Source organism: Cyprinodon tularosa, unplaced genomic scaffold (genome assembly GCF_016077235.1).
Source record: "Cyprinodon tularosa strain WSP-4 unplaced genomic scaffold, ASM1607723v1 ctg492, whole genome shotgun sequence".
In the NCBI taxonomy this organism is placed as follows: Eukaryota; Metazoa; Chordata; class Actinopteri; order Cyprinodontiformes; family Cyprinodontidae; genus Cyprinodon; species Cyprinodon tularosa.
Window position 1 is genome coordinate 279,535 of NW_024039221.1, and position 24,994 is coordinate 304,528.

A 24,994-nucleotide genomic window follows, 5' to 3' on the forward strand; every position below is an offset into this window, starting at 1 on the left:
TTGTGTGCTAATGTTAACACACACACATTATGGGAACAATGGTGGGATTAACCTATTTATTACAATCTTTTGTGCGTGCAAATAAGATGATTTACCGGGTTCTACTGCAGGAAACAACCAGCATTTGTTTAAAATCAATTGAGTATTAATCTCCAGAAACCCTAGACTCAGTGTGATGGGAACGCAGAGTTTTAGTTGCTCACAGGTGTTGAATTTTTTTTTTTTTCTGAAAATGTCTGTAAAATCCCTTCAGGGTATAAAATAGTGTATGAATACATAACTTTTTAAAATCATATTCAATCTTATATGCCTGGTAAAAAAATATAGAAAAAAAGGACTGTGCGCATCTGAAAGCTGTCATTAGTATAGAGAGAAAAAAGTATAAATCATCTAGAACAATGGAAAATATTGGACTTGTTTTTTATATATTTTTCCATTTCGAATTTGTCTCACTCAAACATTTTAAGAGACATTATCTCCACCAAAGCAATAATAACTATCTTTTATTTCTGCCTGTGGAAACTGTATCATTGATTATATGCCAAAGGTTAGTGGTCATATTTAAAGCTCAACCTTGAAGACCACACCAGGAGCTTGTGTGCAGAATATTAACCCAGTGAGGGTGTAAGGCCAGTGTAGTAAATCTGCATGAGGTGACAGAATTGACAGTTTTCCTGTAGACACAGGCAGCAGATTTATCCTTATTAACCCGCGCAGGCTGCAGAGTGTGTGAGCGTGAAGCGGGACCGGGTGTAACCGCGCTTGGATCCCTACAGCTTTTCATGCTTGGGATTAGATTCAGTCCGCTTGTGGAGTTTGGAATGAATTTTGCTTTACTGGCAGCAGAAAGCCACCATGCTGTTCGAGCTACAACAGTGTTTCATGGTATGTATTGACGGCATACTGAGGGATTAGGGGTATCTTTAAACCAACAGGCAACTATCCAGATTCTATTCAACATACTAGAATATTCAGTATATGTGCTTATGACCTATATATGTGATTTAATAGTTGAAGAGTAGATGTCGGTAAACACATCGAAATGTTTAACACTAAAACTTGTCCAAAATTTGCTTTCTTCACGTTTTAGATTCTGAGAAACAAAATTGACATGTTAAAAAATCTCTTGGTGTGCATCTACAACAATAATCCTCATACTAAAAGATCATGTTAGAATACATGTCAGATTAAACAATGCTACTTATATTTCAGCGACAGTATCGAGGTGTTACTTTATTGTATGTCTCGTACCATGTCCGTTGGTTGTGCTGTTCTTTTTACATCTCTTTGCAGGTGATGAAGCAGACTGAAAATGTTTTATCGTTATCTTCATTTTATCTCCTCTTTCTTTCATCCTTTCTCCTTTTTTTCTGTTTTTTCCTTTCCTGTTCTACTTGCATTGCAGTGTCCATATAATATGTAAAACTCCCTGCATAATTATAATAAAGCAATTTATATGCATAAATCAAGCCGTACTGCTCCACTTGTGAAATTAAATCTTTTGAGCTCTTTTTGGCATCAAGACAATAATTCTTACTGTCACATCGCCAGACAGGACACTGTCTAATAATACGAGTAAAAAAGGAAAAAAAAAAAAAAGATCATGTTTTCTTCAGTGCATTCTGTTGCGTAATTAAGAGAAATATATGACTGATTTTATTTACCCCATTCTCTTTTTCCACAGGCATTTACGTTTACTTCCCTCATAGGCTATTTTTGTCACTTACGTCCTGTTGAATAAGGGCCATGTTTATATACACTGATAGCATGTTTGATTAGAACTGATGGTGCTAAAATTAATAGATTCTCATTCATTTCTTATGAAAAAAGCTGGCTTTCAAATTCCTCATCCTGCTAGGACATTGAACAGCAAGGATAATGTAACAAGGCCGAATTTTATAACAGGCTAAATATTTTTGATCTTTGTTGAGTCTATGCAGGCAGACTGGAATACCACATCGTCCTGAAAAGCTTCAAAGTTTATCAGTACTTAAATAGCAGGAAGGTCGGCTGTGTGCTGATACACAGACACAGCAATTTGGTGTATGTGAAGGCCAGTGTCTGAGCGATTCCTGTCATAACACTGCGGTGGTGGTTATGGAGGATGGAGAATTGGACTGCACCTTCACAGCTGGATCCAGCCGGTCATGCAGCTCCCATCCTATAGCCACATAGTCCCCCCTGTCACTCTCATGTCCTTTTGAAATCAAAGATTTGAAATAAAAAAAACGGTTAAAGACAGTGAGAAGGGGGCAAATATATCAAAAGTGCCAAGGTCCAATCAAACAACAACAGCCATTAAGACTGATTGAGCTCATCATGGATCAGCTTTAGAGTAGATGCATGGATCAAATTCATATTTCCTTATTCAGCAGTGAACACTCCACTATGGCACCTGCATGAAGTTAGCTTCACTATTTTCAATAAGTTCTACGTTGAGACAACGTGACACTTTCACAACTTGCAAACTCCAATTCTCCCTCCTGCACACCACCTCATGCTCTCTGCAAGATGCTCTCAGGAGTTTAAGCAGAAACCAACCAAAATGGCAACCTTCATAATTCTGGCTGAGACATGTCTATAAGAGATTATTTCTTCTTCATGAACCACATTTCTACTACTGTGCAAACCAGATGTGCTGAAGACTCTATAGGTTTTAACAAGGAGGAGTAAAGTATAGTGAAAGTGGGGAAAAGGAACCCATCAAATCAAATGACCAGTGCACTAGCTAAAATGTATTTGTTTATTATAAGACTTCAAAATAAGCATTAGAGCATATCACTATATATATGCTTTGCTTTTGCGTTTGCTAAGTATTTGCATTGGTTGGCAGTCACCACTCCCTGCTCACTTTGTTTTTTTCATTAAATGTGCTGATCACATGATCATATCCTCTTCTCTGTTAGGATGCTACACTTTCATTCTTGTTTCTGCTGTCCTTCCAGTAAAAAAAAAAAAAAACTTGATATTTTAAGGTAAAGTAAATCTCTTATGAATTTCCAAATTTCTGACATTATTTTTTGTTTTTCTAGTTCTGCCTGATTATTATTCAGATTTATTATTTTCTGTCTATGAATAGATTTTTTGGATTGTTTACTAAACAAAAGGCTAAACAATTCTTCGCTGAATAGGTAACATTTGTTTTAATGAACATTTGTAAATCTTTTATTTTAGTAATTCATTAGATCTTTAATTAAATCATAAAGCACAGGTGATAGAGCTTGCTGCCCATTAGTCTCACTAATTTTTTTAATACTGTCAAATATTTTTCCTATTTATTTAATTTGTCGGAGCTTGTTTTCACTGAAATCATTTAACACCTGAAATGATCATGTTATAATTGCAGTTATTGCATTCTGATTTCCCTCACCAACCACTCAAATTTAGTTTTAGATAATGTTTGTTTGGAGCTTAATTTAAACCTGCAGTGTTTATTTCCCATTAAGTTAGATTATCTCTTTTTTTTTTTCCAAAAGTATCATTCAGAATGAGCTCAATGTTAATGCAGCATTCTGCACTTTGAGCCAGCATTCAAATCACAATCAAATCTAATTCAACCACCATGTTTGCATAGTTGGAAAATTTGAATGCGAGCCTCCAGGGGGTTTGTCTCACCCCGTCTGTTTTCTCTCTGCTAGTCCTTTCTCTCACTGTCTCACAAAGAAGTTCCTCCCCTGCTGCTCTGCTTCCGTGCTTGCAGTCTGAAGTTGTGTCTTGTCTCAGATGCTGTTAACACCTTCTTTTTTTTCCTCCGACCTTCTGGCCATTGTCAACCACTTGTGAACTCTTTTCCTTCCACAGTGCTTCTTTGCTCTTTGTCGTCTGACAAGTATAAACTCAAAAGTCCAGATCTAAAGTGACGGGTTCCAGGCTTTACAGCCAGCCGGCTAAGTTGAAAAGTACGGTGGACAGAGACCAAGCCACTTATCTGTAGTTCACTCTGTGAATATCCTTGATTTACTAATTTAAAGATTATAAACTCTTCCCTTCTGCTTTGTTTGTTAATTTCTTCATGAGCCAATTGCTGTCAGCATTTTTAAGATAGGGTTTAGTTGGCTGTGGATTTGGTCAGTTTTCTGTATTTAGTGTAAAGCACATATGTCAAAGTCAAGGCCCGCGGGCCGGATCTGGATGCGGAATTGCTTTTCCGTGGCCCCCTGGATAATATTTAATTGCCATTAGAACCGACCCACAGGCCACGGCCGCTTCTGCGTGCTGCTGTAACTTGTGGGCTACCGTTGCGTTGTTGGGAATGTAGTGTTGGTGCGGATGTGTTGCACGCTCTACCTCTACATTCCCCGTCTGTTCACCACCCAGATTTTGTGCCTGGTATCCCGATCCCACCTGCTCCACTCTCGGCAGCACGTCCATCTCTATCACCTGCAGGATCAGCTCCCCTCTCTTTCCATCCAGGCTCCTTTTATTCTGGCTTCAATCAGCCTGCTTAGACAACCGGCTTCAGCCCAGTGCGCTTGAATTGTTAAAGGGGGGAAATCAAAAACCAAAACAATCCAAATATACTTTATAATACCAGAACTTTAATTCATTTTTTTTCTTAATAAGTTTATTATTATAAAAAAAAATATTTATTTATTTTTTTAAACAATGTGTTAGGTCTGAGTTCAATAGGCTATGTTCATTTCAATATTTTTTAATAAATATTTAACGGCTTGAGGCAAATTTGTTTTTTGGCCATCTGTGTTTTTGACTTTTGTGACTTTGACATCCCTGCTGTAAAGGGATAATGGTTGTCATTGTTGTTGTTTTGGTAGTAAGATTAAAGACTCACTTTAATCCATCTACTCCATAAATGCATCAATCGCATTTATTATTTTAACCTCAGGTCTTGAAAATGATGGTAGTGTTAATGTGCTTAAAGTAGATAAATATTATTGTGCTAGCATTATCTCCAGACAAACCAAAGAAAGGTCTTTGGGTATTTTATAATAAAAATGTTCACTGTTAATGGTACTTTGAGCAAATCCTGTATAACAGGTGTAACTAAAGCAGCTCTTTTGCAATTACTGTAGTAGTTTTTGGCTCAGGAGAAAGACAATGGAGCAAAAAGGGAATCCACCTTTTTGCCATGCACAGATTTTTATTTTCTAATACTTGATATTCCCACAAGATGACCAGATGATCTGATTTGTGCAGCATTTTAAATTTTTTTAGGCATCCAGCTGGAGACCCAGCAGGAAACAGTGTTATTTCGTTCGGTTTTTCTGGGTATGTGTGAGGGTTTTTTGGAGGGGGAGGCGTAATGGAGACAAATTGATTTGGTCTCATCTCGGCTATTTTGTGAATTTCATTATGAAGAAACAAACTGTTGCCGTGGGCCGTTAATGAACCGACCTGCTCACTCTGTGAGCTCACGTGTCAGAGATGCACAGCAGGGGCTGCTGGGTAATGGCGTGTGGAGGTTCAACGTGTCAGCTGTGATTCAAATGAAAAGTTTGCAACAGTTCTGCAGCACACAAGTAGTTTAGGGAGTAATGGTGCATGAAAGAAAATCCTGTTGTATCCTACTGCTGTGTAGGTCTTGTTTTATTTACTCGCACTTAATATGAACATAAAAAATAAGCAACAAAGCAACTTAATTATTAAGTTTATGTGAGAACAGCAAATATTCTGAAAGTCATGCTCTTTAGATCTGACCTTATAAAGATCGGAGAGAAGCTGACCGGATTATTCCACCATTACCCTGCTTATGCGATTTATTTTTTTGTCAATCTTGCATGTTTTAGCAGAAGCTAAATTGATGCTTAAAAAAATTGTAGTGTTTGTGAGGCCACACAATGGCAGCCCACTGTTCCCCAAGGGGTTGCAGAGGTAAATTTATCTAATTTGAGATCAATAAAGTTCAGTTATTGTTATTATTTGATAGCCTCTTTGTATATGAAATAAAACCAAACATTTTTATTTATTCAGGGTTGCTTTTGTCTCATATTAGAATACTTTCTTAACTATGATAAAACAAGAAGGTAAAAGGGAATGGCAAACATGCTTTTTCCTCTTTTTTTCTCTTGAATTTGGTGAAGGTGGGGCTTCGGTTTCTCCATTTTTCTGTTGCCTCTAACTCTGCAATCTGATTTGATGCTCAGAGCAGAAATGAGCTAATAAATTCTTTGTTGCCGTACAAGGCAGCTAATTAAGACTGAGAATCAAAGTGAGCCTTTCACTTTATGGCAACAAACATAGTGAAATATTATGCAATTTCTGTGAAATTTTTGAGATAAGTACTAAATGTAAAATGGTTAGAAAAAGAGGCAACTTTTTAATTCGCTATCATTGTTTAAACTCTGTAACCTGACTATCAGTTCTTACTAATGGAGACTTCCTGATTGTTTACAGAATCAGTGGATATTCATCAGTCAAATGAGGTAGAAAAGATTCTCCTTTTATAACATTTTAATGGTGTTGTCCTACTTTATTTGCTTTATTGCTCTGAAAGATCAATTAACAGAAGTAGACTGAAAACTCTCAACTTTAGTCACTCAGCTTGAGGCCTGATTCCTGAGCAACAGCGGTATTTGACTTCTCACTGAGGTGGTTTAATTTTTTTCCTTCAGTTCAAAGCGCTCCTTTGGTGCATAAAGTATGTATCTGGAATACATAAAGACCATGAACTAGTCATCTGTCTATTTCACAGTCCGCACTGAGGAAAAGTGATTTCTAGCACTGAGCAAAGAAAGAGTGCTACTATCAAAGTACAGCTGGAGTCCCTTTTGACTTAAGGTTTGAAAGCCTGCAATTTATGTGTTGCTACTGCATAAATTCACTTCATTTCATTCTGTTTTTTTTGTTTACTTTTTTTTTTTTTTTATTCTATCAATAAGAATGAAGGCATAAGAATAGAAACCCAACTTTTGGATTAAATATGTATTTTGTACTTTTAATATGCATCTTTAATTGCTGGTGTTGCCCTTAACTGGAAAAATATCTTATTTGAATGAGTCAATAAAAAAGGTATGGTGCATGTGAAAAAGAAAACACAGTTGCATTCACTACAGAATGAAAAGCCTGTGATTCAAATTTCAATCTTGGTTAGAAACCCCCATGGGTGCGTATCTACATTGCTTTTCAATGGCAATGTACAGTAGAGAAGTCAATTAAAGATTGCTAAAATTTATAGCTGTCCATTATATATATATATATATATATATATATATTTTTTTTTTTTATCAATTATGATAAAAGTAAATTGTTTTAAAAGTATTTTCAGTTGTTTTTTCCATAACTATTTCTTGCGCTGTTTTTTTTTTATCCCAAAAAAAAGCCTTGAAGCATTCATCATTTAAAGTATCACCCCCAGCCTCGTAAAAATTAATAACATGTCAATTTATGTATTTAAAAAATCTTGATTGTGAATGTTTATTGAGACAAAAATTGAATAAAAACATATAGAGCACAATTTAAAATGTGTTTTATCACACATTTAAACTTAAATTAGAGGATTTTGTACTACCAGATGGATCATCACAATAAGAGGTCCTCCTAATTGTCAATCATTCTGGTGCTATGTTTACGTAAAGCCATCCTATGCGTTCATCCCCATTTTCACTTACCGGTGGTGAGTCTGGCATAGTGGAAATATCGCAAATCTTCGTTTTGAAAATAAGCTTGTATGAGCGACGCAAACAGCAACTTTTAAACAGAGCGTGCACGATGTGATCATGCATGCTCTTGCACACGTTTAATAGGCGTTCCCTCCTGGGAGCGGGTACAGGGTTGTACATGTGCATTTTATTTAAAAGTGAAGAGGGCGGGTCTTTTAAAAAATTCACAAAATCCTATTATAAGTTCAACTGTAACAATAATCAGCAATTGCTTTTTTTTAACACCATGGATCAGTTGAGGATTATTCACCTTTTCTATGGAATTAAATTAAGAGAATTAAATAAATCTGCAAGTTAACAAGCAGTAACAGATGGTGAGCTAACAATTAAAATGTGCAAATACAGTTTCAGTAACCTGATGTTACTTAATCTGATGAGTGTTTATACAGACTCCATCTACACCAAATGCCAGTTGGGTATAGCAGTGGAGTATGACCCATTTTATTTTAATTTATTCAGATAATTAAAGTTTTATTTTACATGATCAGCTGACTATTATCAGCTGACCATCAAAGTGTAAGGATAAAAACACAACTATGTGGTGATGTAACAACAAAATGAAACGCATCCTGATGCAGTACCACAGTGTTTATTTAACCTTTCCTTATTATACAACAACACATGGAAGCTGCAAAAGTGAAGCACGTATTTCAGTTAGATGAATGTCTCAGAAACATCAAAAGAAACTGAGTTTAATGGATTCCAAGATTAATTGAAAATCCAAAAAGTTGGTGTTTGAATATTTAAACTCCTTTTGCAAAAAGTCCATAAATCATTTTGTAGATGTGCTTGTATTTTGTTCAAACACGCTGCCTCAATGGACCTGCTAATGTGTTTTCAGACAGTTCTTAGATCTATATTAAACAAGCATCTCTAAAATTCAGATCTACAAACTTGCACACAAAATAATTTAATCTGCAAACTGAAGTCCTTGCAGCTATAGCTGGCTGGGCCTCTTCAGGAGGCTGACAAACAATCCTGAAAATAAGCAAACTATTTAGTGAGACAGTCTGTTTTAAGTGCATCTCCATTAGTGAACCATCAGGTGACATGAATAAATTTCAACATTTTTTTTTCTTATTTTAACAGTCAAGGTACATCAGCGTTTAAATGTGGGCTGGTTATTGTTTCCCCACAATTTGGTTTAAGTATATTTAGCCTTTAACAGGCATCGGATAGGTTTTCTTGGCTTATCCACCCAGTGTTTAGTACTTCCATGATAATGCAATCTGGCATTGACACATTTTTAGGTAGGTGTGAAATGATAGTGATGCTTGATATTTGGCCCAATGATAAGTACGGATCAGTCCAGCACCCTCATCGTCACTGTCTGTTCAGATCTAAACCTGATATTCCACTGAGCTGTACTCTGATATGTGCGTGTCCCAGTTCTCAGGAAAAGCTGCACCAGTCATACTGTGCATCAGGGTAAAAGTGAAGAAAAAAAACAAACACCGATTTCACTCTCTGAACCCTGTCTTCTTTTCCTCTGCAGATTTATAAACAAACGGGGAGAATCGGGAGTGAAACAGCCTTCCCTCCTTATCTTTTGAAATGGTCTCATTCTCTCTGGTTCTGTTCCAAAGCTGCATGTGCTTCACAGTCACATATCCAAGGTAAGAAGTTTTTCCTGCTGAAGATGAGTTTCTGTTTATGAGCATTTGTTGCTTGAAATCTCTGAATGTTCTTCCTGATTTTAAGTCTCTACTTCTTTACCACACTTTATAAAGCACTTTGATTTTAAGATATTCTTAAGTCTTAGCAGCAAATAAAGCATTTCCTACCAACACTAAACATTTAACCCTTGAATAAAGTTTCTTTACACACGCTATAAAAAATATGTTTTAATTGAGTCCTTTTTAAAAACCTTTATTTGTACATTTGCCAAATAGGTTTTAAATATGAATCATAAACGACTTTACACTGAGGGCTGCTGTGGAAAACTAAAGAAATAATTAGGTAGAAAAAACTACAGAAAAAGGTTTTTATATTTCTTTAGTGTATTTGCTTTAATAGTCTGGCAAATGTTTGCTTTCCTTTCATTGTTTTCTTGCATACTTGCTGAGCCTTTTAACACCTTTTATTTTAGACTCAACAGCACACAAGGTTAAGAATATCAGTTTGTATGATGCTTTTTGAGTGTACATGTTTGAATTTAGTTCAAATCAAGGTCATCTTTCTGATTTCAGTCCAAGAAGTGTTGTTTGCTTTTAGAGAGACACGTGTTGCATCTTTATGAAATGTCCACATGACTGTTTGCAATGAATACTGCTTTGTGTGACTGTGAATATAATCTGCAGGATCTGTGTGTGAAAGTGTGTGAGTGTTGGTGGAGTTGGAGTAAGTCCCAGTTTACCTTGAAGTTCTGCAAAGATCTCATGGGAAAAGTAAAGGTTAAAGACCTGCTTGAACTTGTAAAAGCTCACACACAGACAGACACACACTCTCTCTCTGGATAAGCAATAGACTTAATGCAGAGGTGCTTAAAAATAGTTTCCTCAAACCTAGATTAGAGTTGGTACATTTTCTGCATTTTCTAACCACAGTGAAAGGAGCATCTTTTCGGGGCTAGGTGACTTTAATTAATATCAAGGGAGCCTGAGGAAGTCAGATTTAGTTTTGATGCAAGTTAAAAGGCTGGGGAAAAAAAGTTAGACTGTGTGTATGTGGGGCATACTTGTGCAAAGTAAGGATATATTATTTAACTGTTAGAGGTAGTGGGAAAAAAGAGTCATTAACACTGTTTTGTGCACATAATATTTAAGGAACAGTAAAGTGTCGCCTGAGACTGTAAAATCACAATGGTTTCGTTTACTGCTGTAAATGACTTCCTTACTTCTGTATCGATAATTAATCCAGAAACTGATTATTATCCATTGTTATCCAGATGATGTGTTGAACAAGTATGGCTGTTTTTTTTTATTATTATTAAATAAATTAACAAGTTTGGAAAGATAATTAGTATAACAGGTTTTCATGCGATAAATAATCAGGTGCCTCAGCAACGGGTATTTCTTCTTAAGGAATATTTATTGGGATGAAAGCTGTAGGAGCTTTTATACGATCTATGAAAGTCGAACATCAACTCCTGTCTAGTTTCTTTCTTCTTTATTTTTTATTTTTCACTTTTTGACCAGTGGTACCAAGGATAGAGGGAATATTTTAAAAGTTAAAAACACATTTGGAAAAATATGTTTTTTTTATTTTTACTCATATGATATATAAACACTAGGGCTTCAACTAAGAATTATTTTGCAAATTGATTAATCTGTCGATTATTTTTTCAGTTAAACGATTAATAATTGAATTGCCAAAGATTCTTTAAGAAAAAGACTTTTTACGAAATTAAACCAGGTGAAACTAAAACCTTTCCACTTCAGGAGTTCTGGAAAGAGCATATTGATGGACGAAATTTATTTATTTTTTATCTCAATTGCAAAAGGTTTATATATTTTTATACAATCTTGGTAAAATTTCTGCTCTAAGTGGGTTGCTCTGTCAGCTTTAGGCGTGTTTTAGAGTCTCTATACACCAACTAACAATTCATTTATTAAATTAGTTGATGATTATTTCAATAATCGATTAATTACGATTCATTCGATTAATTCTTTTAGCTCTAATAAACACAATAAACAAATTATCCGTCCTAAACCTTGTTATCTTTACGGTCTGGTCAGTGGGAAAATCTTTGTGACATGAATTTCATTATCTGTACCTGCTTAATATAAATCTTTCAATATTCTCTCTCAGTATGACCGGTATAGAAAATCGGCACATGCACGGACATCTGGGCAGTACTTTAAGGGTTTCACCTGACAAACGGCTGCATTAAGTTAAACTCAGAGAAGTATAAGAAAAAAAACAGCCAGAAAGCTCAAAATAAATAAATACAGTTTTATATCATCTGTTGTTTTCCCCATTTACATAAATATATTTCTCAAGAACCATAAAATGCAGTTATTGCTTTGATATCCCGTTTATGAATAACTTTTCTTTCCAGTTATTTTCTTGTTGTACTGATTAGGCGGCAACAGACGTTCAATGTTGTCGACCCCTATGAGGCTGCAATTTAAACTGTGCGTCTGGAGTAGAGTGCTGCAATTCAGCAGACTTATAAATGGAACCGGTTTTAATGGCCCCTCTAGGGGGTCCAATGAGATGATGGGGCGGGGGGTTGTAATATCATTCCAAATATGTTTACTCATTGTTTTTTTATTTTGCAAACATAACTAATGACTGCTTTTCCAATGCTGCTTCCCATGCTTGATTCCGTATTATTTATTCATATGTTATTCTTAAAATGCTGTCTGAATTTTACTTCAGAAGCAAAAACGCAAAAAATGTTCTGTCTCTTTAAATGTCATGACACCAATTGTATTTAAATATAAGTGTTGCTTATGTTTCCACATTGCCAGATTTTTTACCCTCTTCATGCATCTTGCAAGTTAAGTTTCCTGTTGATTTAGCCTCATTAATGAACACCTACCTTATGAGTCGCCCTTAATTCTCAAGACCAGCAACATTCACTTTTATTGGTTTCCAAATGAATATGACAAACGTATTCTATATTATACATTTTTACAGTTTTTAATAGTTAAACTACAGGTGGTATGCTCTGCATAGCACTCCACTTATTATCCTGTAAGCAATGCAATAAAAGACAAATGTTAATGTCTTAATGATCTCAAAAACATTTCATTTAAGGGGGAAATGTCTTATTTATGTGCAGTGAGCAGAAATGATGAAACTGTGTTCGCTCTCCTAACATCTAGCTTGACAAGAGCAGTCAAAACAGTGACTTTCCTTCTATTTTTGCTTCAGTTTGTCAAACTCCAGCTGGGAATATCTTTGATATATGCCTCCAAATCAGACGCTGTCGACTTAATACGTTTGTTGTTTTCCCTTTTATTTTTCATTTTTTTCTCGAATGACAGCAGAAAAGGCTTAGCTTAGAACTGCTTTGACACCATGCAACTTTTTCTTTCATCACTTGATCTTGTTTGCAGATAACGCATTTTACTTATAGTCAGAACAAAGATCTTCATTTCTTTGTGCACTTTGTTGTTGAACACATTGATCAACTATAGACTGAATTCCTAAGAATTTAAGTCAGTATTCTGAAATAGTTAATACACTAAGTCGGTTTAAATAACACAATTTTGGTCTATCTGAGTTGATCATATTATATTACAGGGGAAAAAAGCAGTAACAAAACACAAAATTGGCATTAAATAAAAGCTTAAACAAAATAGCAAATGTGCATTTTATTAATTAATTTTTTAATTACCCTATTTTAATATTAAATACCAAGAAAAGGAAAAAAAATGACAATGGAATACTGAATAAATCAACTGTTATTCAGATTTGAAGCCATAAGTTGGAAAGCTACATTGCTTCTGTTTTGGAGCTAAATTATGACTAAATTTTAGGAATTTAAGCAGAAATCTTAAATAGTATATAGGTTTGAGGTTCTCTTATCTTGCTAGAGATCTTTGTGAGGGTTGCAAAGATTTAGTTGAACTCATAAAACTAAAGGTCTTTTTAAATATTGTACTTTGCCTTTGTTTTTGATTTCGCAATGTATTAAATACTTAAAAAGTTACTCTGCGATAATTTCTCTTTAACTTTTTAATGTTTGATTGGAATATGTGCTAAAGCAGTTGGACAAAAAAATAATCTAATGCTATTCTTTACCAAAATAGATTGATTACTAGAACGATGACACATCCAGGAATTCAGCAATGTGTCCATCCATCCATCCATCCATCCATCCATCCATCCATCCATCCATCCATCCATCCATCCATCCATCCATCCATCCATCCATCCATCCATCCATCCATCCATCCATCCATCCATCCATCCATTTTCCGTCACATTTTATCCCTGCTGGGGTCACGAGAGGTGATGGTGCCTGCCTCCAGCTCTCTATGGCTGAGAATTAATGTGTCCTTAAACACATTTTTTCACTAATCTCTTATTGCTACCTTAATATTTGAGACAGCAGCTGTTATGCATGTGGATTAAGCATCATTGGGTTACTAAGACATTTTATTGTTTAAATTGTAGAAACAAAATAAAGATGTCAAACTGTTGATATTCAGATTATTACCAAAAGAGAATTTAATTTTAACTTCTCTGGCACGTGAAAGGTATATTGGTTTTGGAAATGAAAGCTTTTCAAATGTTCTGGCTGACCTTATAATATTACAGACACAACTTCTTCCTGCCAAATTTTGGTTTCATTGACAGTCAAGTTTCACTTGCTCTGTGCTGCCAAATAAAAACACCCAACCTACCAAATACCAAATGCTGCTTCAGTTTCCTCCTCCTCCTGTCCTGCTTTGACAAGATAGAGAATCAGATGCCAACAAGCACCTTTTTCTAGGAGCCCAAGTGTCAACAAACACCCATAAAATTACTAATAAAATCAGTTTCACACTAACTCCTACGGGCCTATTTGAGAGGCTTTTCATTTGATCAAAGTTGGCATACAAAGTTTGGATGGTTTTAGAATATAAAATTAAAGTGTTTAAAAGAAAGCTTGCATAGTTCCAGTTAAAAATCATCAGAAATTATTTTGATATATTGGCTTTTTATTGTCAAAAGACAGGCACCCAGAAACCAAACCCTTCTTTGCTGATTAGTGTGTACATATATGGGTTTGCTCTGGATCTCAATCAACAGTTTTGCCACATCATTCAAGAGTTGATATATGTCAGTATAATATAGTAAAGAGTGTAAAGAGATATTGTATGAGATTTCCTTATTGAAACTTCTGATTTTTGTTCATAACTCTGTTTCAAAAAGCTTTCTAGTTGCTGTCTGCATGTGACTGGCAGAGATGGGAAGTAACGAAGTACAAATACTTCGTTACTGTACTCAAGTAGATTTTTCTGATATTTTTACTTTACTACTTATTTTTATTGCGACTTTTTACTTCTATTCCTTACATTTTTACACAAATATCTGTACTTTCTACTCCTTACATTTTAAAAAATTGGCTCGTTACTTTAGTTTGGAATCATTTCAATGGAGTTACCGTTTTTATTTTTCACGTCATCAATACCAAATTCAATCTAATTGGATGGGAATCTACGTTGCATTTGACGCACCACTACAAGATGAATCGACAGATTCGGCGGTATTCATTCGCGGCAAATCATTGCAGCTTGGTGGCGGTGGCGTTAGCATAGTAGTATGGACGACGAGATGATTGAAAATGAACACAACATCCATTTAAAATGTAGGCAACGGCATGAAAAAAGTGGTTTCTACTTTTACTTTTATACTTTAAGTATATTTACAAGCCTGTACTTTGTTACTTTTACCTGAGTAAAGAAGTTTAATCAGTACTTCCACTTTTACCAGAGTATTTTTTAACACAAGTATCTGTACTTTTACTCAAGTACGGAAAGTGAGTACTTTTGCCATCTCTGGTGACTGGTGTTAACTAAGCGTAAGCTACGAGATCTGGTTCTGAAGGTAATGGCTTTACTATTGATGACCTACTGTATGTCTTTAAAAATAGGGCTGCATCTATCAATCCTTAGTGATCAATTAATCTAAATGCACTGAAAATAGGGCTTTGTGATATGACTTCAAAATGTATCCCGCTAGAAGCCTTTTATATTAATTTATATAGATGAATAATTCATTCTTTACCCTGGGTGGTAAAGGCCTAAGTCAAGATGTAACCCTGACAATTTTAAACATACTATTTAAAAAGAAGTATGGTCTACCTAACCTGACAACAGCCAGATGCATGTCTCACTCCGCCTAGCGAGACATGCATCTGGCTGTTGTCAGGTTATGGTCTACCCCCCTCCAGCTTAACTTAGGTATCAGAGTTTGAGAGGCTAAATCCTTTCTTACTACTTAGAAAGCCTAGAATGTGGTGCATTCTGGACTGGCGTTCAGTAAAATTATATAGTAGAACATTTATCTGGATGCATTTTCTATTGATATTAATATATATAAGATATTGTTTTATTGGTAAGCCATTAATGTGAAAGACTAAAACTTTAAAAAAAAAAAAAAAAAAAAAAAGCTTAATTGCTCAGAAATGGCATATTAGAAGTTCTTAAGATGTTCTGGATGAAACATTTACAAACAATTGTTTTTCATTGGGGTGTTATTATAGGTGATAACGTTTTTTAAGAGTCTGTATATTAATTAGTTATTATTTTATTTACTTAATTGGTTAAGTTAGTTTTTGATTATCACGATTAATGCAACCTAATGTTTCAGCCATATTTGAGACTTACTATGAAACTTGAAAGGAAACTATTCTTAAGCTGCATTCAGTGTTTACTTGTAAATGGATTACTTAACACTGCCTGACAAATAAAAAATGTTGAAGCAGCTCAACCATTATAAAAATAATTTGTGATGAAGGAATTCTACAAGGAAATATATAACATATTCAGAGATGGATACACAAGATAACATCAATAGTAAACATTAAAACATATGTTGAGTAACCATTGTTTCCATGTCTGAAAAAAGCAACCCTCAATTTTTAATAATCCTAATTATCTCAGTCAAGGAGGTTATGTTGTTTTTGTCTCCCTGTCTGTCTTTGTACAGGATAAATTGAAAAGTATGAATGTATTTTAATGAAATGTTTACCAAATGTGCACCTCGGTCCAAGGAACAAAACATTAAATGATGGTGATGATTAGGATCATAATTTGGATGAAGAAAGGTTTTAAAGGATTCTTTAATATTATTTGGCAGAACAAGCAGTTCCCCCCTAAACCAGAGAGCGGCAGCAGCGTTAATTGACAGCTTTAGCATCCGACTCAAAAAAGTCCAGAAGTATTATATTGAAGATAAAAACACAGGAACGGTGAGCCATGCCTCGCTCAAAGACTCGATCTGCAGATCAAACAAGAAAGCAGAGTGGATGAAGGTAAGAGCAGAACAGACACCAGAGCCTGCAGACAGAGCTGTGCCTTATTTATAAACTTATTTTAAGGAAAATGTTACCAAAGGTGCACCTCATATAAAAGAAAAATAATAAAATTTGGTAATGATCCATATGCGTGTTTTAGCTATAGCTGTAAGGCACAATACGGGGTAAAATTTGCTGCTTTGCAGAGCTGCATGGTTTTGTTTTACGTTAAACAACGAATTAATAACTAGCACATACCTCAAGAAAGGTCATTGCCAAGGGGTCGCCATTGTGCCCATATAAAATTTATATGATAAACAAAATAACTAACACTTAAAAAAAAAAAAAAGAAATCCACGTGTTGGTACCTTAGAATAAATCCTTAAAATAAACAGAATATACAGATGAAATTCTCTCCAAATATTTAAAACATAGAGGACCCCCCTCTGACTTGTCCCAACTGTTCATCCTCCTGATCAAGGATTAAGTGCAGGAGGTAATTATCTGACCTCAGTCCTGTTAAAGACCGGACTTTACCCTTTGCACATTGAATCCAACCCCCACCCACGCAGACACCAAGGAAACATGTTAAGCAGCGACAATCTTTAAGTCAGAATGGTCAAGCATTCTCTGCTTTTAAAATGGGATAGGCCCAAACCTCATGGTGAGATTGAGCGTGCAACACTGTGGAAATTGTGCCTGTAAATGGAAATGCTGGTGAAACAAAAACATGTCTCAGCACTTCCACATTAAACCAAGAGCTGATACAGATGACTGGACTCAGTATCCCCAACCTCATGTTGTTTCTTTGCTGTCAAGCAACTGAAAAGCCATCCTATTAGTCCGACTCAAGGGAGCACCCATGTGTAATCACACTATTACAAACACTGCAGCAACATCCAGAATAAGGAAATTGCTCTTCCTATGGTCGCATTACATGTAAGAAAAAATGTTACATCTGAACTGAACAAGTTGTTAACATGTAAGACTAGAGCTGTGTTCATAACATTGGATTTGAATGCTGATATTAATGTATAGGGCCAGCAGAAAAGGTGGAGAACCGTGATTGAATCAATATCCAAGACTTCAAAGTCATAGGACAAACTGTTACTTCACACATGGCTCCTTCTTTGCAACTTAAAATGGCTGAGTTAATCTTATTGCCCGAGTGTGTGTATGTGTGTGTGTGTATCTTAGTGTTTATTGGAGTGAGACCTTGACTGGGTAGTGGTTTCCATGTGAGACCTTATGTCTGTCTTTAGATTAAGCACAATAAGATCCAACTGCCTCCTCCCTTCTGTCTTCAATCTCTTATGTTGAAAAACGCTCCAAACCAGAACCCTTCAAACGCCCACCTATATGGGACTCAGAAATTTCCCTTACATTGCTCTAATGGTGGCATTGCTTTGACAAGATGACAGTTAAAATCATTATAATTTTGAATGAATGCCCAGCTTAAATAAATAGGAGCTTCTTAAAAGTAAAACTTTTTATTGTCTCTTTCATGAAAACATTTGAATGACAAAGAACTTTGTGTTGGGTGAAAATGGTAGGCAAATGGCTTGTAAATTGAAGAAATTTCTTAGAGGTGTTCAAAATCACTGGAGATGACAGAATCAAACAACTAAAGTAGTGTGTTAAAAAGAAGAATGCTATTGAAACATGACATTTGAGAGCTTATTACTTGTTACACTTTGCTACTTTAAAATAATACATGCTTAGGAAGCAATGTCCGTTTGGTTTAAAGAATAGTTCATTCTTAGAAACTGAGATTTACATTAAGTCAACCAAAGTTCAGTACCTGTCAAGCATACACCAGGCCTACTGGGATTAAACTATTTACATTCTTTTTTTTTTTTTTTTTTAACTCTCATTACACTAAACATACATCAATAAAAAATAGCGACTGCAAAGAAAAATAAGAGGGAATTTGTGAATTCTGCACAGATATGCTATTTATGGCTTGAATTGGTAAAACATGCACAAAGCAAATGAAAAAGATTTGATCTCATGTACTGTTAGTTGGCAAGAACAGAAGATAAATTAGAATTAACTGGTGTTCCAGCTTGAAACTGGAGTAGCTTTAACTCTGGTTGAAGTCATTTTTAGCTTCCCATTCTACCTACCATAACAAATCCGTATATTTTGCACTGATACAATTAAGCAACTGCAGAACATCACCAAATTAAACAAGCAACATATTCTCTCCTACAAAACTCTAAAGTCTGCCTTTTTCACCCATGTGAATGATCTCCCTTTATATACTGTACTTTATGGAAATGTGTGAATAGAATTGAAAAGTATTGTATTGCAATGTTTTTACGCACTGATAATGATAGGATAGAGCTTTCCTGTCAATCCAAACCCTATATTTATTATCTATCTTATTCACAATCTTTAAGTCAAACACACTGAAATAGTGTTCCAATTTTATAGGCCCAAAGAAAATGTTTTATTGTTCTGGGTTTATTTTTTTATTTTTATTTTTTTGTCTCCAAGTCGCTTTCATCCTGCCAATATTTTTTTCTCAAGCTACCCTTTCCTTACTTTCAAAATTATATCTGTCTTAGTCTTTGACCTTATTTCCTTAGCAGCTCAAAACAAGACAATATATCACGTCTGCTGTCTTTATCTGTGAGAAAATGGGGGGAAAAAGGGAAAACATGTTGAATGTTTAGGATATTTCTTGTTGACCCAGATTGGACACATTTTTTTCCTTTTATTTGGACAGTGTCCCAAATTTGAAAGAGCAAATGTTTTTCTGTTTGACCCAGAAAACTAGCACTAAGGAGAAACTGACTGTGGGAATGAGACATGCGACACATGGGAGGAAGAAGAAAAATCTCACTATTTGAAGGTGAAAATCTACAAGGAGGGTCCAGTGAGTTTCTGTGTTCTCATTATGTCAAACAAGGACAAAAAGGGCTCAGCTGAGACACTTATAACTCTCTCTGTGACAGGATTTTAACATGATTAATACTTTTTAAAACCTGCTTCTGGTTGGTTTACTGTAATCATCTTAATTGTGCATCATTCAACATCATTTAATAACCACATTTTATACCCATATTTCACCCATATAATGACATATAGAGATAGAAACAGAAAACCTTTTACAAAACCAAGGCATGTGTAAATACAGTATCGACAAGGATAACCAAACTAGAATCCATGACGCTTAACAAGATCAAAAAGCTTAAAATTAAAGGAGATGCTTTGAGAAGCTTTTTTTGAAAGGTTGTAACCCTTGTCAGATTTAACTTGAAAGGGGATATTGTATCAGTGCTTGGGTGCTAAGCATGAAAATGCCCTGCCCCATAAAAATCTTATACTGTACAGCAAAAGCAGCTGCTTTTACAATCCCAACTTTCTGGTACACTTAGCCAGGTTATTAGATTCTTAGGATATTCTGGTGTCAGGCTGTCCTGCCATGAGCCAGACTGATACATATAATTCATTCTGAATTCTACTAGTATCCATCTGAAAATCCTGTAGAAAGTGTTCACAAATACATTCTTCAAGCTGATTGGCTAACTGCCTCCCATGTCGAGTTTTTAGCCAATCACAGCAGCAGTAGCAGCTAAGACGTATCATATTCTTTGTTAACTTCTTTCAGAGTTAACTAAATCTAGCTCTTACCAAATTCGATTGATAGGATCATCTTTTCGATTGATAGGATCATCTTTTCTATCCACAAAGGCAAAAATCGCTTCCTTTTGCTCATTTTGCAAAACATAATGGAGTGTATTCTATCTACAACCGGTACAGCCATGTTTGCTTTGCATCATTCTTCCGCCTATGGATGACGCTTTGACGTCAAACACGTCACTGCATTTCATGGGTCCAAAACATTTCTGTATCAATGCTAATGCATCTGTTGACTTCTGGCAAGATTTATTTTCGGAATTTGGGAATTCACAAATCTCGCAACAGTTCCTCTTGATTGGAAGGTCAGTGCAAATTCAGGGAGGTTGTAAAAGAATTTGAAGCCACTGCAAGGATGCCAAAACCAGAATGACTTGGGCTACTTAGGTCAAGTAAGAAGGCTGAAGTGAAAGAATTTGGTGAACTTGCAAGAAATGTAAAGATTGATCCACTGCCAGAGTAAAGTGAATCATTGATCCCTTTATCAAAGTCCTGCCTTGGTGCTTAACCTTTAAACTGATAGTATAACCTTTAAACTGGTAGTATGTCTTGACAACAGAGCTAATTCAAGGATGTCAAGTTTAAAAACTATTTAATGTTTTTTTTATTATTATTTAGTGGTAGCAAATTGACTGAAAAGAGGGTCTAAAAAAGAGTGATTGGCAACTCTAAACCAGAGTGGAACTGTGATTGCAAAATCAGGTTCCTAAAAAAGCAGTTGTCTTGTATCATAATCTGTTGTTAAAAGCAAGTTAGTAAAAAAAAAAAAAAAATGTAAAAGGGGCATTTTGGTTTTGTCCTGCTTGGTCCTGCTTGGATGGAAGGTTCTCATCTACTTCCACCAGTTATCAGATTTTCCCTCACTGACCATGCAGTATCAACATTTTCACATCCAAATAAGCTGAAAATGCATTTGGTTTAAAGCAAAAAAATAAGCTAAGCAACATGAAACAGGATTACATTTTAAGCCTTTCTGAAGAATAAAGAAAAGCACATCTTGTGTTTATCTCACCTTAGGCTGGGGTTTGAGATTTCAAAGGGGTCTTGGCTGTCATGAAACTGGCAAAGTTCTCGGCCTGCCAAATAATTTTAAGTGGCTGATTGTGGGTATGTTTAAAATCTTCCTTTCTCCCGGCAACAATGTGTTCTGAGATTCAGAGGAGCCATTTCAGATCAGATTCAGATATCAGTCAGGCACTGATTCCTCAAAGAAGGGAGTGAATATTTAAATTATATGGAAATTAACCCAGAGATCTGCTGTGAGCTCAGTCTGCTGCAGTTTAATCTCACAGTTGGCCTGTCGCCTCAGTCTAAATGCAAAAAAAGAGCCGACGTATAAAGAAATGTTAGGATTTTTTGAGTCATTGATGAGTCGGTCGACAGTCAGGGTAGGGTGGGGGTGTGTTGCGGTATTCATGGAGCCACGAGGAGCTCTAATCTACCAGAAGGAATCTGATTATCATTTCCAAAAACATATCATCGAGAGGCTTACAGACCGCCTGCAGAGTGGAGATCAGCAGCGAGGCTTGCTCTTCAACTTGGAATGATATATGAAGTAATTAAGATCCAAAGAATCAGAAATAACTCAGCATAGCAGACGAAGAACACATGTTGGGAATGAAACCAATCATATATGGAACTTTGAATGCAACATTTTATTGTAGCTTGATGAATATCTATCGTAAAATATAGTATGGTTGATACAAAGTTAGTAAAAACAAAAGTATGCTAGCCAGTTTGCAAATTTGTTATTTTCAGTTGAAGGTTTAAACTGATGCATAAATATCAGAGCAACTAGGTTTGACACTGGGGACTGACTTGGGCTCACTTTCACATGGAAACTAAATCACTGAGTGAATCCCCTGCTCAGCTGTTTGTGCATTTTCTTTTCCCTGAAAAAAAAAAAAACTAAAAAGGTTGTAACCCCCCACCCTGTCACTTCTTTCCCCTCGGCTGTGGTTCAAGCCATGCTCTAATTCAATCAGTGTGTTTTGTAGCCTCAGAGTGAGAGATTGCATGTTCATTAAAAAATCCTGATTAGTCCAGAAGACTGATTACTTTATGTAGCCATTAGTGTGTGCGTGTTACTGCCCATTAGACTTCTACTTGAAGCCTCCCTCCTGCCCTCTCATTTGTCTAATGGATGAAGTCTTAAGCCCCCTTAAAACACAACGTGCACGCTCGCTGAACGTGCACAATGATCCATTAATTAGCTTAAGTGGCCCCTCAGGCGTCCTCTTCTCCCCCCATCATCCCCTCTGTTTCCCTTCTATCCTCCTTCTCTGTCTTTGTTTTCCAGTCATCTTCCTGGAAAACAACAGCTCCGTCCATCAACCCCCCTTTCTGTCAGTGTGTTTTCTCCCTTGGCCATAAAGTCTCATTAAAAGTCAAGTGATTTATTTCTTTATGCAGAGCTCATACCCACTCTGTCAAAAAGTTTATGCTTCAGCGCCAGTTCGTTTCTCAGTCTGGGTTCCCTGAAAGGTGTCTAGGCAGTATTTCCTGTCTAATTCCTAATATTTATCCCTTAAAGGCTCAATAGCAAGTGAGCAGGGCTTTAGCTTGGTATTAGGAATCTCTACCTTTTCTTCTACGTGTATTTGGGAGCTGGTTGATGATTGGCAGCAGCTTCATTTGAAGCAAAATTCAATAGCAGAAGCCGTAAGGGATTTTTCCTCAGGGGCGACATTTTCTTTTATCCGCTCTTCTAAAGAATGATTATTAGTCAGCTGGAATGTGGTACACAGAGGGGTGCTCAATATGAGGGAGAATAACAGTTGGGAGGTGGCAACGAGGGAGGTGGATCTGCATCAAAATCATTATATATATATATATTTTTTTTTAAGGAGGGAAGGTTTTTTTAAGGTTAATGTTTTAGATATAGTCAGTTTGTGTTTTTTGGGGATGTATTTGAAGTCCTACAACAAATAAGTATGGGAAGTTCCATGAATATACAGCAAGAATTATTCATAGGTGGAAAATAAGCAAGACAGGAGAAAACGGCTCATCAAATTGTTCCAGAAGACAGACAATCAAATGGGCAGAGAACCCCAGAGCTCTATCTACAACTATGGATGGCTTAGTTACCATGGTAGATGATAAATGTCATGGTGGCATGAGGAAAAGTTGCCATGAAAAAGAAATCCTTTCCTCCTGTCAAAAAAGAGGGAAAAGATATTGGGAAATGAATATGGCAAATCTGAATATGGTCTTTTAATTTGCATATGAATATCTACAAACGCAGGTCCTTGTTATTGTACAGTTAAAACCAAGGTGCAAATGATTAGCCTTTTTATTTCACTTTCTCATGTTTGGCGAAACGCAGTATATCAGAATGGACCTCTTGTGATTTCAGTTTTTATTGCAGCCACAGGATACAGGAAACGTGGTTATTGAGTTATAAAAATTAAACACTTTCTTATACAATTATATTCTGTAGTCAAAGGATTAAATTTATGGCAATTATCAAATCTTTTCTGAAATGTTAGAAAAAGAAAAAAAATCAGGATATTGCAATGGTCCAGTAAAGTCAGTACAGTAGTCTATTTGCAGAGCTCATTGTCTCCTGAGGTGTAGCTTCTCAACGATCGGGATTGGTTTTGAATGCAACTTTTAAGAATAGGCATTAAGAATGAAAAAAAGATTTTAAGGCTTGATAAGTCTGAGTGGGCTTCCTCTTTAGTGGCTAGTCTGTGGGATTTGAACCAAGGAATTTGCAACCTTCCCAGGACATAAGTATACTCCTAGAATTGTTCCACCTTTATTGGTATTGATTTGAATGGTATTACTCATTTTCTTTATTTATTTGTGTTTTAAGTTAAAATTTTGTGTTTAACTTTGTAATAAAAAAAACAAAATATATAATTTTTACTTATCTCAGTGCCATTATTCAGCTTTTGGTAGTATCAAAGCACATTATACTGTAAATAAAGACAATAATTATACAATAACACATTGTATTACTTACCCTGTCGATTTATTATGGTTATGTTGCTGAAGGGTTCTCAGTCTGGAAGCTAAAACCTTAACAGAGTGGCTTAACAGAGTCTTTAGAAAAATAAAAGAATACATCACCATTCAGAGCAGGTTAGTTTGTACATTAAATCATCTCTCCCAGAAATATAATCTATGTTGAAGTAGATTTTTTTTTATCCAAGCTTCTTTGTACGAGTGCAAAAGTGTTCCTGTATGAGCCTGTAATGGAAATGGACCTACAACCATTAACATGATTATTCTAGTGGCTTGCAATTTGAAAAAGTTGAGAAGTGCTGCACTTTTCTCTGACTCAGGATAAAAATCTGCAAGGTGGAAGCAACAAGAACACACGACATGTTAATATTAAATGTTTTATGGTTATTCTTGTAATGTTTCCCAGGCTTTTAGCTTAACCTTTTCATACAACATGTCTCTGTGAATTTAATCCTTACTGTGTATTATTGGACTTTTCCAATTTCAGTGTTCAATCATTAAATGTGTTTGGGGGCAGAGCTGCAATAAATGGCTCTGTTGGGTTTTAGAAAACATTATTTCAAGGTGTCTGTATCGTGCAAATACAGGATATAGATATTCTCTCTGTACTGTCTTGTTATTTAAATTTGAGAATTAGTGAAAAGGCTCTTTATTAAAGAATGATTGAAGGTCATTTGAACTAACACTTTTGCAGCTGTTTATCCCAGACCTTCAGCAGACAAGTTGCCGAGTAGAGCTGGGCTGTTTTTAAGCAACAGCAACATCATTCATACTCATTCTTTTTGGTTTTATCCCTTTTCGTATATTCACACACATTACACAAAATCTACAAATGGGAATATCCTGACTGCCATTCATGCTTATATCT

General features: G+C 35.7%; 1 protein-coding gene across 2 annotated transcripts in view; it reads left to right on the forward strand.

Moving 5' to 3' along the window:
* Positions 1-24,994, forward strand: part of LOC119794809 (semaphorin-6D-like) — a 210,979-nt gene that overhangs the window by 28,807 nt on the left and 157,178 nt on the right. For both annotated transcript variants that reach the window (XM_038302512.1, XM_038302513.1), the window contains exon 2: positions 9,112-9,232. The gene's annotated coding sequence lies outside the window, so the exon portion shown is untranslated. The remainder of the gene's footprint in view (positions 1-9,111; positions 9,233-24,994) is intronic.